This window comes from Vigna umbellata, chromosome 4 (assembly GCF_029865625.1).
Source record: "Vigna umbellata cultivar VRB3 chromosome 4, Vumbellata_1.0, whole genome shotgun sequence".
NCBI classification, from domain to species: domain Eukaryota; kingdom Viridiplantae; phylum Streptophyta; class Magnoliopsida; order Fabales; family Fabaceae; genus Vigna; species Vigna umbellata.
In genome coordinates this window covers 59,861,635-59,877,059 of record NC_142168.1, presented here as the reverse complement: position 1 = coordinate 59,877,059, position 15,425 = coordinate 59,861,635, and the positions used below count along the sequence as shown (strand labels likewise).

The 15,425-nt window shown below is 32.0% G+C and overlaps 1 long non-coding RNA gene across 1 annotated transcript; it reads left to right on the top strand.

The window, feature by feature from the left end:
• The first annotated feature begins 3,784 nt into the window (after nt 1-3,784).
• LOC124833593 (uncharacterized) lies at nt 3,785-7,504 on the top strand. The gene is made up of 4 exons (XR_007028426.2): nt 3,785-3,989; nt 4,098-4,193; nt 4,334-4,388; nt 6,963-7,504. It is a non-coding gene; the product is annotated as an uncharacterized LOC124833593 (long non-coding RNA).
• The last annotated feature ends 7,921 nt before the right edge of the window (nt 7,505-15,425 follow it).

The window sequence follows — 15,425 nt, the reverse complement described above, 5'->3', positions numbered from 1 at the left end:
GGAACACCCTGTGTCCAAGTACCAGCATGATTCATCCTCTACATGGCTCGTTGCATTTGATAGCAACATGTGGTCTGTCTCTCGGTTACACCTGTCCAGCGCATGACCCAATTCTTCTTCACACCTGTCCAGCGTCAACTTCCAGCATAATTCATCTTCATCATGCCCTATCGTGCTCATCAATAACACATGGTCCGATTCTGAGTCACATGTATCTTGTGCAAGATTTGCTTCATCATTCTTTCCTTTCTTCACAGCTTCGTTATGCCAACATTCTGATGAGTAGTGCTCATACTTGCTGCAAGTATAACGCTGAATGTTTCACTAGTAAAAATTATGCTTTTTAACTCGTCCAATATACTTCGGTTTAAGGAAAACCGAAGTCTATGAGAGAGTGGTGGCAATTTTGTAGTTTTGATGAATTTATATGCCTTGGTTTAGTAAGGACCAAAGCATATAAACTGTGTTTTGGGCTATTAACTCGGTTAAAAGTGGAACTGAGACTGTATTTTAGCATATTGACTCGGTTAAAGGTAGAACCGAGGCCTATTACCCCGGTCAAATCAGTCACACCTCACCTACTCTCATATTCGCTTTTTCATCTCACCTCACCTACTCTCATATTCGCTTTTTCATCTCATATTCGCTTCTTCATTTTACACGAAGCGGTTCTTTCACTCTCATCTCCCCTTTTTCATTTCCATCTGGCAGAAACAGAGAGGGCGCGATCTCTCTTCTCCTCTCCCACTTGACAGCCACGGTGCGAGGACGAGACGCGATGGTGGCCGGCGTTGAAAGCGAAGGGGAGGCGCGATGGTGGCCGGCGTCGAAAGCGGAGGGGAGACGCGATGGTGGAGACGAGTACTACGGCGGAGGCTCGCCGATCTAAGGCGTTTGACGAGCAGAGAAGATGGTGCCTTGGAGATGATGGGAGGTTCACCGATCTAAGAGTTGAACGGAGTTCCTTGGCGAGGTGGTGGCGAGGTCGCGGCGAGGTTGTGGCGAGGTTGCAGCGAGGTTGCGGCGAGGTCGCGGCGAGGGCGTCCTGCAGCGGTGGCGTTGGCGTTGGCGAGCAAGGAAGAGGTGGCGGCGAGGCGTCCTGCAGCGGTGGCGAGCAACCTCCCTTCTTCCCCAAATCTTTTCTTCTTCCCTAAATGCTCATTGTATCAAAACCCATACTTTTTTTCTCTGTTATTTTGGGAGCGATTTTGTTAAGGTTGGTGTAGTTGATTTTTCTGTGTTATTCTGATATTTGGTTCTGTATGTACTGAGATTTGGTTCTGTGAAAGGAAAAAAATTCAATAACCCTTTGCTATTCTGATATTTGGTTCTGGATATCTTTTGAGATTTGGTTCTGTGAAAGGGAAAAAAATTCAATAACCCTTTGCTTGCTTGGACTACGCAACGAAGAGGGAGAAGTGGATTGGTTTTAAAAAAAAAAACACGCAATTGCCTCGATTATGGAAGAACCGAGGCATCATCCTGTCTCTTTTTAACCCGGTTCAGAACCGAGGCATAAAGCCACCCTCTTTTACATCATCCGAATATGACTCGGTTGTAGAACCGAATCCTATAAACAAAATTAACCGATGCCATTTCCTTCTCCTGTACTAGTGTTTCTTTTATCAAGATTCTTTCTACCTCTTGACTACCTTCCTCCTCTCATGTTTACCTCTCTTTGTTCGTTGCCATTTTTTTAGCAGATTGTTCAGAGAAGTTTGTGTTTCTGCCTCCAGTTCGTTCACCTCTTGAACGTCCTCTGCCCCTTCCAGCTCCACGGCCCTTGAACTTTTGGTCATTTCTAGCTTGTAAGGCTTGATTTGTGCCTTGATTCAAGCCTTTTTCCGCATTCTTCCTTTCCATCAATCTCTGCAACTCTTCCACTCTCATAGTTTCAAGATCCTTGCATTCTTCTATGGCGACGAACTATATGGTCATATTAAGGAGTTACCGTTCTGAGAATCTTCTCAACAATTTTCCTGTCTTTCACGATTTTGTCATAGGCTCTCATTGCATTCACCACAACTTGGATTCTTCGAATGTACTCCACAATTGTTTCTTGCTCCCCCATGCACAGAAGTTCATACTACCTTTATAAATATTGCAACCTGATCTTCTTCACATTTCCAGAGTTTCCATAGCCTTCTTGCAGAATGTCCCAAACCTCCTTTGCCGTTACAGCCTTTGAAACTTTCTGGAAGATAGCAGCAGATATACACTGATGCAACAACATTCTCGCTTTGTAGTCTAGCCTCATGTTGTCCTTGTACAATTTCTTCATCTTTTCTGAATCACTCTTTGAAGGTTCTTTGAAACCTTTTTTTAAAATCTTATATCCACTTCTTGGAAGCCAAGAATTGCATCCATCTTGACGCACCAATCATCATATCCTTTGTCATCAAACACTAGCAGATTGTTGTGGACCATTCCAGCCATTACTTCTCTCGAGACTTTCCTCTTCTTGATGTGTTTTCTTGAGCTTCACCACTCTTCACCAGGTTTTCGTAACCTGACTCTAATACACTGTTAGTTCACGCTATTTGGAATTATGCAGCAAAGGCAAAAGGATAATGTAGAGAGAGTGGTACAGAGATAGAGAAACTTAGAGGAATCTCATTAATTGTTGAATGAAGATGCACAAGTATATATGTAATCAGAAAAAACTGATTATGACAAGTATATACAGTCAAGAGGTCTAACTGTCATACATTATAGCAGTTTGGATTATAACAACAATTACCACGACTGAGTGCAGGCGTGTATAGCACAATATTGGGCTCGACAAATTGCGCAACGACAAAGGCGAAAAAATAAAAACTTCATCAAATGTCTTTTATGAAAGAAACAACATATAAGTACTTACTATCCACGGGAACATGTGATTTGATTCCTATCCATGAATTAGTGCTGTGCATAATTAATCTATTTTATATTATATTAACTACACTACTTTTATTAAAAACTAAATTATACTATTTTCTAATTCACTTTTTTAAACTAAACGTTTGCATTTGCAGTTCAGTTAACTGCAGTTCAGTAACATGAAATCAGTGTTTTAAAATTAGGATTGAATTGGATCAGAAACTGAATTTGTATTACATCTCTCCTATTTAATAAAGGAAAATGACACTTGAACAACCATTTTTGACAACATTTAGACACGCGCACACGTGTCAAAATCTGAGTGGTCCAGTTGGAAAAATTAAATGAAAATGGACCACTCAGATTTTGACACATGTGCGCGTGTCTAAATGTTGTCAAAAATGGTTGTTCAAGTATCATTTTCCTTTAATAAATAGTCCTTCATTTGGCATTTTTGCCAGTGTTTTTTATATTTGTAATTATCATTCAAATTTATTTCCATTTTAAATTATTCTTATTGTTTTTTGAAAAAATTTATGCTCATCCACTTTACTATGCCATACACCCTTCCTCTATCACTCCCCCACTCACCCCTTCTAAATATAAATGAATGCAAAAATCATCTCCCCCTCAGTACATAAATCAATGGTACTTTTCAAAAGTTAAAGTAATACGAAGGGTATTATTAAAAATATAAATGATAGTTTAATATATACAAATTTTTTATATTTATTTAATATTATATTTTTTATTTTATTTTTAAAAAATACGTCACTCTATCGTTACTCTATTAAAAATCCATGTTATTCTAACTTTGGTATTAAATAAAAAGTAAAAAATTTAAATATTACTTATAAACAATTTGCAGATATATATGTTTGGAAAACGTCAACAACACTACTTCTTTATATCAGAACAACAACAAATGAGAAGGAGCCACAGGCAATTAACCATATATTCATCTTTATTTATTTATTTCTCGTAGAACGACACCAACACTCTCTTTCTTCTCCTAAAATCTGATTCACATCATCAACTGTGTTACAAAGAAACCTACTCTTCAAACCACCAACTCTCATCCTCTGCAGAAACTGATTTTCTTATATAAGCTCAGTGCAACACAATCTGTAAATCTTCTTATATTCTCAGTATATACTCACCATACCTTTGAGCTCGCATATCTCTCTTCCTTCCTTTTTCATTATTTAACTTTTTCAACTTTTCTTAATGACAAGGCTTTGAGAACGCTAGTCCTAAAGCTATCAACTCCATCTCAGTCTCATCCTCTGCAGAAACTCATTTTCTTAGATCAGCTCAGAGCAACGCAATATGTAAGTCTTCTTCTATTCTCAACACACTTTTGAGTTCTCAGTTCTCAGATCTCTCTTCCTTCCCTTTTCATTATTTAAACATTTTCTTCATTACAAGGGTTCTGGAAATATTTCACCAAAATCCACAACTTTTTCTCCAGATAACCCTATAAAAGACTCCAACGCATTAAGTGAGAACTGTCAAATTCATACAAGGTAACGTCAATATGATATAAACCTTTATATATATAGATGGATAATTTAAATTGTGATTAGTATTTCTTTCATATTTCTATTTATTTTTATTAGTTATGTTCATTAAGCTTTTCTTAATTTAAATTGTGATTAGTATTAATATTTATTTTTGTGCTCATCTTTTTGTTTAAGAATAAATATTGGAAGAGGAAGAAAAAGAAAAGCATTGAATGTTTAAAATTGTTATATTTGTGTGCTCTTGTTATTTGTTCGTGATGCATCCTTTGATACTCTCTGAAATATAAATATGTCGTTGAAATTATAAATAAATTATTTAAATTTTATACGTAAGAAAACACATTATGATAAAAAAAGTCTATACAACTATTAATAAAAAAAAATAAGTATGGTTGAATATAGTGAAAACTATGTATAAGATTAACAGTACTTATGTTGAATATACACATAGAGGAGTACTTTATTTATAATAGAAGAAATATGAAAAACATAAATGTCCACTATAGGCTACTTTGATATCATATTAGAAGGTGAGTTTAAGTCTAAATCAACCTCATAAAACCAGCTTGTAAGGTGAGATTTGCACTTCACTTATATATTATAATTTGACTTTATCTCTAATCGATGTGAACTTTCAACACATCCCTTCATACTGAGATAAAACCAATTCATAGTTTATAAGTAGGTGCAAACCACCTATAAACCAGTTTTATAGGATTGAACTAGGTTTTAAATTCACTTTCTAATATTTATCATGATATTAACGAAAGAAAGTGGAGGAAATTTAAAGGATAATATATGCCCTAGTATTTTGTTGATAGCATTTTTTATAAAACATATTTGTGGAAACAAGTCTGAATCAGACCTAGATCTAATCATAATCATAATAAATAGAGATGGTGAATGCTGACAACCACTGTACAGATTAAATAATTGAGTCTGACAGCTGTTTTCAAATAATAGTGGTTAGGAAGAATAAAATATTAGAACATAATATACCATCAAGACCAAAGTTAATAATAATTAAGAATTTACATAAACAAAGTTGGACCTGTTCTCTCTTTCTCAGAAGCCACATAATTGTAAGCCTCTGGTTGCTTCAACAAAGTTGGACCTGTTCTTCAATTTATTTTAACGGATTTACAAATAAGTAAAACCACATATTTAAAAGAAAGGGTTAGATTTTCATTTTCACAAAATAAAAAAAGTTGTGTGGACGAATTTTGTAATTACCGTATGATTTTTTTTAATTCCTTTTACATTTTACAGTTGTATGAGATGCAGGAGATTCATTTGTTATAAAATAAAAATAATAATTATTTTCATGATAATAATAATAATAATATTAATATTTTTATTATTTTAAAGAATAATTTAAATTTTATTTTAAGATAATTTTTCTATATGTGTATATATTATTAATAACAAAAATAATAATAATTAAAAGTAATTATTATTATTATAATACAAATATTTTTATAATTTATAATATTAATAATAATAATATTATACTTATTATATGATACACAAATATTTATAAACTTTTTCTTCAAATAGTTTTATTCATTCTTTTAATTCTCTTAATCTAAAAAAAAACACTACAATCGTTTCGTTTCTGTTTCTTATTCATTCCTTCTTGTTTCTACAAAAGATTTATAAAATGATTAGATAATATATAACTAATTAGAAAAAACTTTAGCAATAGCTTTTTAATTACTCCACCCAACTAAAGAACTTCACCTTCATCAATAATCTTTGTCAGTATTCGAACCTAAAAACGCAACCTGGCAAAAACCTACAACGAAAATGGATTATGGTTGTTATAAAATATAAAGGATAAACTGAAGAAAAAAAATGAAAGTACAAGAATAAGTCGTCAGAGTGGAGAAAGCAAAAAGCTCAGTTTCTGTTATTGGACCAATAGATTGGCCCCAAAATTTTAATAGTAAATTTCACATTGTACTCATTCATTGATTCATCATGTTTTCTTCCTGCACCCTTGTAGCCTTATTGAAATAATCTAATTATTCATGATAAAAAATTTAATAAAAAAAAATCTAAAATCTCTTCACTTCCACTTGTTCTTCTGTGTTCCTATGCACAACGCCACAACACCCACCTTATCCTCTCCACATCCATTTTTTTCCATCAACGGTAAAAAGCTTTTGAAAATGAAAGTGTTTGAACTATATAAAAAGTAATTAGTCTTTTCAAACTATTTAACCGAACACTTCAATTCAATACAATAATTAAAAGTATTTTATTATCTTTATTTTTTAAAAAATTTAATTCTTTATCAACTTTACATATCACTCCAAATAAAATAAACATTATTGATAGTCAAAATTTGTTGAAAACGGAAAAAAACAGTTGGGAATAACTTTTTTGATAGATTTATGATGAACCAAAATCTATCAATATAATGCAGTTGGGAATATGTTATCGACGGTAATTTATATCCGTTGGTGAATATTAAAGAAAAATTTGTTGGTAATTATTGAAAAAAAATTTATCGATAAATTTCATATCACAAGTTAATTTTTCTTTTTCTTCTCTCCTTCTTCTTCTTTCTTTTAGGGCTGCAAGTATTTGCTTTTCCATCGTGCAAATGCTTCTACACCCCTCGAGATTCAATTGTCTCATTCTCTTAACCTCCACATTAAGGTTTTGGTAGTTTAGATCAATGGCCTCTCAATTAATCTGAGAACGAAAGCTACCACCAAAACCAAGAGTAGGAGACGATGAGATAGTGATGAAGATCAGCATTTCAATGAGGCCATAGAGCTTTTTGTTGGATTTGATGACTGCATTGCATCCATAACGACGACAACGATAACATTGGACGATTTAGTGCTTTCCCAATTGGAACATTGTGCTGTGGTGGTGGAGGTGGGTGCTTTTTCACCATGTTGTTTTAGCATGGCATTATTGTCGAAACTGAAGTTGGTGGTTCTCCATGCGATGCAGAGAAAGAGAGGAAGAGAGAAAGGAGTGAACAAGAGAGCCAGTGTATCTTTATGTCTAAATCCGGTGTATTTTGGACATAAAATTTGACTTTCTTTTTATCGATGGATTTATAGACAGATTAATCAATTGATAATACATGTTTCATTTATCGAAGGATTTTATCGATGAAAAAATTTGTCATTATATAAAATATGTATTATCGACGAATTTAACAACAAATCTTTTAGCCGGTAAAATCTATTAATAATAAAAATTTCAAAATCCATCGATAATTCAAATTTATCAACAAATTTATTTTTGTTGGTAAAATTTCATTGGTAATTCCATGGATTTTTGTAATGTATTAACTTATAAGGTGATGCCTTATTAAGACCAAATCAAAATATATAAGTACGAATGCATTTCACCTTCTTTCCTTATTGCATCTTAAAAAAAGTATGAAATTCATCAAACTTTTCAAGTACTTGATCTTTTTACTGAAATGCATAGACCTATAGCTTCTTAGAACAATATAAGTAACAAAGTAAAGTACACCACTAAATGAATTTATTATCAATGGGTCATAAATATCAAAAGGCACTAATTCAAGCAACTCTTACCTCACTGAGGGATGATGCTTTAATAACTTTTTGGCAAGTGAAAGAAATTGTTTCAAGTAGTAAATGTAAGTTCCAAGTATTGTTCTCCCAAAAGACTTGTGTTTTGTTTGTTTAATCTTAATTATTCACCAAAGTCAACTTAGAAACGATGATGATGAAATTGAATTATAACAACAATAATTTAAAGATTACGATTGAAATTTGAAAAGAAGCTTCATTGGAATTGGATTTCATGAATCACATCAGAATAAAACTTTGTACAATATAACATATTGTTGTTCACACATTCACATCAAGGTATACTCGGTTTAATTCTTTAAGATCGAGTTTTAAATATATATGTTAAATTATTAATTCCTTAATCCATTTATCATATAATTTGCATTAAAATCAGATATTCAAGAATGATCAAGAAGAATTGACATCATTCCTAGTATCACTCATTTTGGTTGCTCTATCTTATGTCCACATTCAAGATTACTTTCCAGTATTCATAACCATTCAAATTACATTATATTTCCATATACTGACAGTCAAAATAAGAAAGTGCATATGAACAACATAAATATATTGTACAGGAAATTTCATCACATTGAGTTTATTACATCCAATTCCAACGAAAGAGAAATTTAGCTACTCTTAATCATCTAAAACATACACGTTTGATGAAATTTGGTGAAGAACGATGTCCTGATGTCTTGAAGTATCCTCCCACAAGTTCGTGAAATATTTTCCTACCTTTCTAATTAGAACTCCCCCGTTTTCTTTCTTTCTCGACTTAATAACTACTCCAAAAATACATGCTTCGCTCAGCGAACAAGTATGCATTCAAAGAGCGAAAAGTCAATTGATCCTTTGTTAACTGATGCCAATCGCTGAGTGAGCCACTTTACTCGCTAAGCGAGTGACCTTTCTTTCAGTTGAGAGAGTTATGAGTAGCTTAGCGAGAAAGTGCTAAGAGATCTTCAATGATGTATCAAGTTCCTGTACAATGAGCTAACACAAACTTTCCTAACAACTATTACATTTTTCAATGAGGAAAACACATAACTCATGAATAATTACAACTTTGAGAGTATTAATAAGTATAAAAACAAGTATTTTTCACATTTATCATGGTTCTTAAATGATACTTTGGTTTGTTTACAAACCATATAGTGAGAACATTTAACTAACTATACACTTTTCAATCCCATTCTTTTTGGCTAAGCAATTAAGCCCTTTTTGACTTATATGACCAAGCCTTTTGGTGCCGCAAAGATGCTTCCATATACATAATATTCACACTGTCTTCAAAAACCAAAACTTTAATCCTATATAATTTAGAATTTTTCTTCCTTTTGGCCATAACTAACTTATCTTTAGTAAGTTTCCATCTACCAGAACCAAAGTGATTGCCATAACTATCATCAAGAAAATGCACAAATATTATATTAAAGTGAACATCTGGAGTATGTTTGACTCCTCTAAGTAATAACTACACTTCCATGTTGGTTTGCAAGCAAACATCACAACACCAACAACTTTTGACACACTATCATTACCCATTTCAACACTCCAAAATCACTAGAAGTTTTGCATGTTAACAACTCCTTCCTTAAAGTGATATCCAATGTAGCACCATTGTCAATTATCCTCGTGCTGTCATTTGATACAAGATTAACAAACTCAGTCACGAAAAAGAACAAGATCAGTACATGTAGTAGCAATAACACGATCATCATCATCATCCCAATCATTCTTCTTTTACTTTCCCTTTTTACCTTCGTTCTCCTTTTTTCATTAAAACAATATTTTTAAATGTGCTCAAATTCATTACAATAATGACATTCCATATTCTTGTGTCTTAACTTGGAATTGTTCTTACTAATTTTCTCCACCACCTTTTGATTCACTTTTTTGACTTCTCTCCTTATTTTTGTAACTAGCATCTCAAGCAGAAAATGAATGATGTACATTCCTTCATTAGAGCATCACTCTTTGTCATATGGAAAGAAACAATACCATTAGAGGCTGAGTTTGTAATTGAAATCGAAAATATCTCCAAAGACTTTGATGGAGTATTTAGTTGTCGTAGTCCCAAAACTTCATCATCAAAGTTGATACTCATTCCCACAATTAATGTTGTCAAAACGGGCCACCTGGCTTGGCCTACCATAGATTGATAGGTTAAACGGGTTGGCTTACTAGCACACTTAATTACAAGTTTTTTTTTCAATTCCAAAAGAATAACAAAAATTTTCTAATTCAAATCTAAATAAATTTCAATCCAAAATGATGTTAAACTCTGAAGACAAAAAAAACCATATAACCCAAATACAATCGAAAATCATCTTAAACTCCAAACACAATCCAAAAGCAAACACAAAAAGAAAAATAAATAAGTATCTAACATTGATAATTTTTGCATCACTTATCCATCAATAAGATTAAAATCTTGAATGGATAAATCGACAATATTTTGTTTTCTTGAAGCATCTTCTTCTTTATCCCCATTTACAATACAATAAAAGAAAACTGTTAACTAATAAATTAAAAAAATTAAGTGGGTTGGTGAGCTAACTCGCTCGCCGCAAGTTTAATCCAAGTGAGTTGGATTCAAAATTAGTCTGTATTAAAATTTTCAATTTTTTTCCATCCCAACCTGATCCAAACCCGTGGTCGACCGAGTTGGCTCACAAATTTCAACTCATTTTAAGTACACTACCCACAATTGATTTAGAAGCCCTAGAAACTCATCTATGTGATTTGTAATGGAAGAACTCTCTTTGTACCTCAAATTTATCAAGCAACTAAAAAAACACAATTTATTATTGCCTAAATTAAAAGTATACAAAGACTCAATCTTTTCTCACAGAGTTCTAGCTTGGGTCTCTTTAGCAATGTGATTATAAACATTGTCTTCTATGTATTGTCAAATAAAACCACATACCTATTGGTGTTCAAAGTTCTATTCTTCACCAACATAAAATATAACTTTTATGTAGCAAAGACATGAAGGTTCAATTTCTTCGCAACAAGACTTTAATCTTGATATTTTGCAAACAATAATTTGTACTATTTAAAACAACCATATTTGTATTTGCCTACATCGTTCAAATAAGTAAATATAGCCCTAAACTAGACTTTGAAACCACTATGATGGGGAAACAACACATAACAACAAAAAAGTACTAAATTATGCAGCAAAAATAATTCTCCCAAACTTTAAGAATTTATGAGCAACAATAATAAAAATTGCAACAATAATCACAAAAGATAACACCAATATTTTTAACGTGAAAAAACCTTCTCAATATGAGAAGTAAAAACTCACTAGATATAAACCAATCAATCATGCTTCATTAAGATCAAATATGGGTATAATAGAGTAAAAAAAACATAAATAAATGCCTACAATCGACCAATACTCCAAAGCAAAAATGCTTTCAAATATAAACAACAAAGAAAGATAAACATAAAAAGGAGCAATCATGAGAGACAAATTTCTCTGACCACAAACTTCCAATTGGAAATCTCAACGGTCAAACTAAGGAACTATATGTCATGAACGTGTTGCAAAAATTTTAGTTCGATCCAATGACGAATGAAAGAAGAATCACAGTATCAATAAGATGACCATGTGAATTTGCTAACAAATTTTCTCTCTTTTTCTTCTTCCAAAGACTAAGACTTTTTCACAATCTCTTTTGATTGAAAATATCTCTCTCCTCTTAGGTTAAGCGCGTGAGAAAACGAGTTTAACTAAACTGGACTTTTCATACACAACACTATCACCAAATTTGAAAGCAATGAATTTATGGATAAGCAAAGGACAAACACCTAACTGAGTTTTCAAATTAAAATAAATATTATATATTTTTATATCAAATTTGTATTGAATCTTATATTTATTTATATATTTTTTAGTTAAAAATATTGTGTTAAAAGTTTTATTACTTAATTAGATAACTTATTAAAGAAACTTAATTAACTAAGTTAAAAATATACAAAAAAAGAAAAGAAAAGAATAAGAGATCAAAATTTATCTCTTAATATACTAATATTTACACTCAAAGTTTACTTACTTTGTAATTTTATATATAACAAAAATATAAATATAAAGACTACGAAACCTCTAATTAAGCACAAGAAAATAAATTATGTCTATGCTATAAGTTGACGTCAAGAATCCATGCTTACAACTAGTTTTTATTTTTTAAATAAAAGCCACAAAAAAAAAACTCAATGTAACAAAAAAAATCCAACTCGTTTAATGTCTCTTTAGATGATACTTTTTAAAAAATATATAATTTAAAAAAATTCACGGATTTTTGTAGATATTCATAAATATTTAAAAAATGATATTTATAAATTTCTAAAATAAAATATAAATAAATAATAGACGCCACTCTACCGACTATCCAAAGCGAAATTTATCTCCACACGCAATATTTTTGTCATTCCTAGATACCACTCCTTTGAATATACAAGTAACATTGGAAATAATAGACGCCACTCCACCAACTATAAATGTGACTATAAACTAACTTCTTCATTTTTCATTAACAACCTTATGTGCTTTTAATGTTGTGGTTATTTATAAATTATTCTAATATTTATAAACATTTATGTTCTCTTTGTTTGAATGTTTTATCTATTATCATTTAGGTAAAAAAGGACTAATCGTAAGAAAACAATTAAGACGGAAGCGTCCATTATCAAGGCATCATGGATACAATTGTCTCTACAACTACTGAAAGTGCACTTAATATTACAGCAAGTATGGTCAAACGACAAGTGGGTTACTTTTTTAATTACAAAGACGAATTTAAAGAGTTGGAATCTTACATTGAGAAGTTGGAACATAATAAGGAGAGACTACAACATCAAGTTGATAGTGCACTAAGGAGTGGAGAAGAAATTGAAAATGACGTTCAACATTGCTTAACGCTCATTGATGAGTAGATAAAAGAATATAAAAGTTATATTAATGATGAATGTCATGCAAAGACAATTTGCTCAATTGGTTTCTTTCCAAATAATTTCCGACTGAGGTATCAACTGGGTAGAAAGGCTACAAAGATGGTTGAGGAAATCATAGGAGATGAGCTTTGGAAAACTTCTTTTGACAATGTCTCGTGCCAAGAATTTCCATCCATTGATGCTACTTTTTCAAACAATTGTTATGAAAGTTTTGCATCAAGAAATAAAACTATGGAGATGATCATGAAAGCACTGCAAGACTCTACAGTTGGTATGATTGGAGTTTATGGGCCTGGTGGTGTGGGTAAGACTACTTTACTCAAAGAAATTGCTAACAAAGCACGAGAAAAGAAGTTGTTCAAGATAGTGATCATAGCGAATATTACAGGAAATCCTGACTTCAAAAAAATTCAAGAGCAAATTGCTGGTATGCTAGGAATGAAATTAGAAGAGGAAAGTGAGATTGCAAGAGTAGATCGTATTCGAAAGAGGTTAAAGAATGAAAAGGAGAACACCCTTATTATCCTTGATGATCTTTGGGGTGGATTGGACTTTAATAAACTTGGGATTCCGTGTAATGATGATGCAAGCCAACAAGAAGTCAATGACATGTCTGATTTTGGTTCCAACAATGACATATCTGATTTTGGTTCCAACAATGACATATCTGATTACGGATATAATAAAACAGAAATGAAACAGTTGTCAACTATTATGCGATTTTAGTTTTAATCACTTTTTTTAAACTTTTATTTATTTTCATCTTTATTCTTACAGAAACTCAAGATTTAATCTTCCAACCAATACCATTAAATTTTTATGATGTGGCTAACGGTATGCCATATGATAAATATTGTTTTATTTTCAACAATAGGGCTTTGTATATGTTTGTAAAGATGTTCTTGGTTGCCAGATTTTGGAGGAGAATGTAACTTTTGGTTCTGTTTTGAAGAAGACAATAAGATTATATGTTCCGGTTAACAAATGAGATACTAGATTACATAATGCAGTGCATTTGTATGGATTGCATGGTCTAGAAGTGTTACCACATTAGAATTCTCTACACATATACTCTAATGAATATATTTATCATGCTTTAGCAACATCATTAATTTTTGTAATTCAGTTTTGTACCCTTTCAAAGACCGTTTGTAAGTATATCTTGCACTATACAATTGCTTTATTGTTGTCACATTATTTTCTTTCAAGGTAAGCATAATGTCTGCAGGCTGTCTTGACTCTTAATGTCAACAAGTATTGAATGTTTATGTGGTTTTGATATTCCAACATAAGGGTGACCAACTAAAGTATTTGACAAATCATAGTTCTGAGACTTGCTTATTACCTTTAATAACCACTCCTCTCTATTATCAATTGGTTTACCTCACAATTTAAAAGGATAATCGCATTTCCTTGTGCTAGTTATACTAGGCTGCACATCAGATTTATATTTCCTATACTTTCCACCTTTCATTCCTAACAACACATATGTCTTTCTTCCAGGTTGGTCATTATTTCTATCAAATCTCATAATAACAACAATAAAACCAAGCTTAAAGCAATACCTTGCACCCACTCGAATAACTTATCATGTGTAAAAAATATCTCATCAGTTGTAAAAGGTGTAGTGTAATCTCCATGTGCCATTTCACTTCCAATCACAAAAATAGAGTCTTCCATGTTAAATATGAGTTACTTCATTTGATAAGCCACTTCTAGATGGTAAAAAATGTGAGAAAGAGCCTTCGAGAGAAAAAAGATACTTTTGTTGACTTTTTAGATGGCTTGGACACAAGGAAAAAAGCATAGGTTGCCTAGGTTACCCTAGTTTCTAGAACATAACATTTCGTATTTGCTAAAAGGTCCTTAACTATGCCTATTTAAGGGAGCCTCGAAACCACATGCAAATGATCGAATATTATTGGATTTGAGAGACACCTTTGTATGGATTTGTGAATTTTGCTCTTGTGAGAGTGTTTATCATTGGTCTTATCTTGAACTTTGGTTCAAGTGGCGACAACTACCACTTATCTTGAGTTGGAGAGACTTTGCTACCCTTTAAGTGTTGTGCCTTATTCCATTCCCTATCCCTTTTATTCTTTTTCATCTTTTGGTATTTTATTCCATGTTCTTTTATGTTCTTTGTGCTTATGCATCTTTTATGTTCATTACTGTTCTCTCATTTATTTGTTAGAATTCAACCTTCTCTTCCTATTTGAACTATGTAATAACTTTTTGGTTATTTTAATGTCCAATGGGAATTTTGTTAGAGTTTTCTTAAGAAGTTTAACACAAACACATCACAATCATTCTAATATAAGATGAATCTATATTATCATTTGATTCCTTAAACCCTAAAGAATAAACTTCCATCTCCAATATCAAAATTATAATCAACTACAAACAACACAAATTAATATCACTAAAAAATTCTTAATATAATTGCATATCAACTGGACCGCATAAATCATTTATGAAATCACCAATCCGTTCTTAAATTTGAATGGAT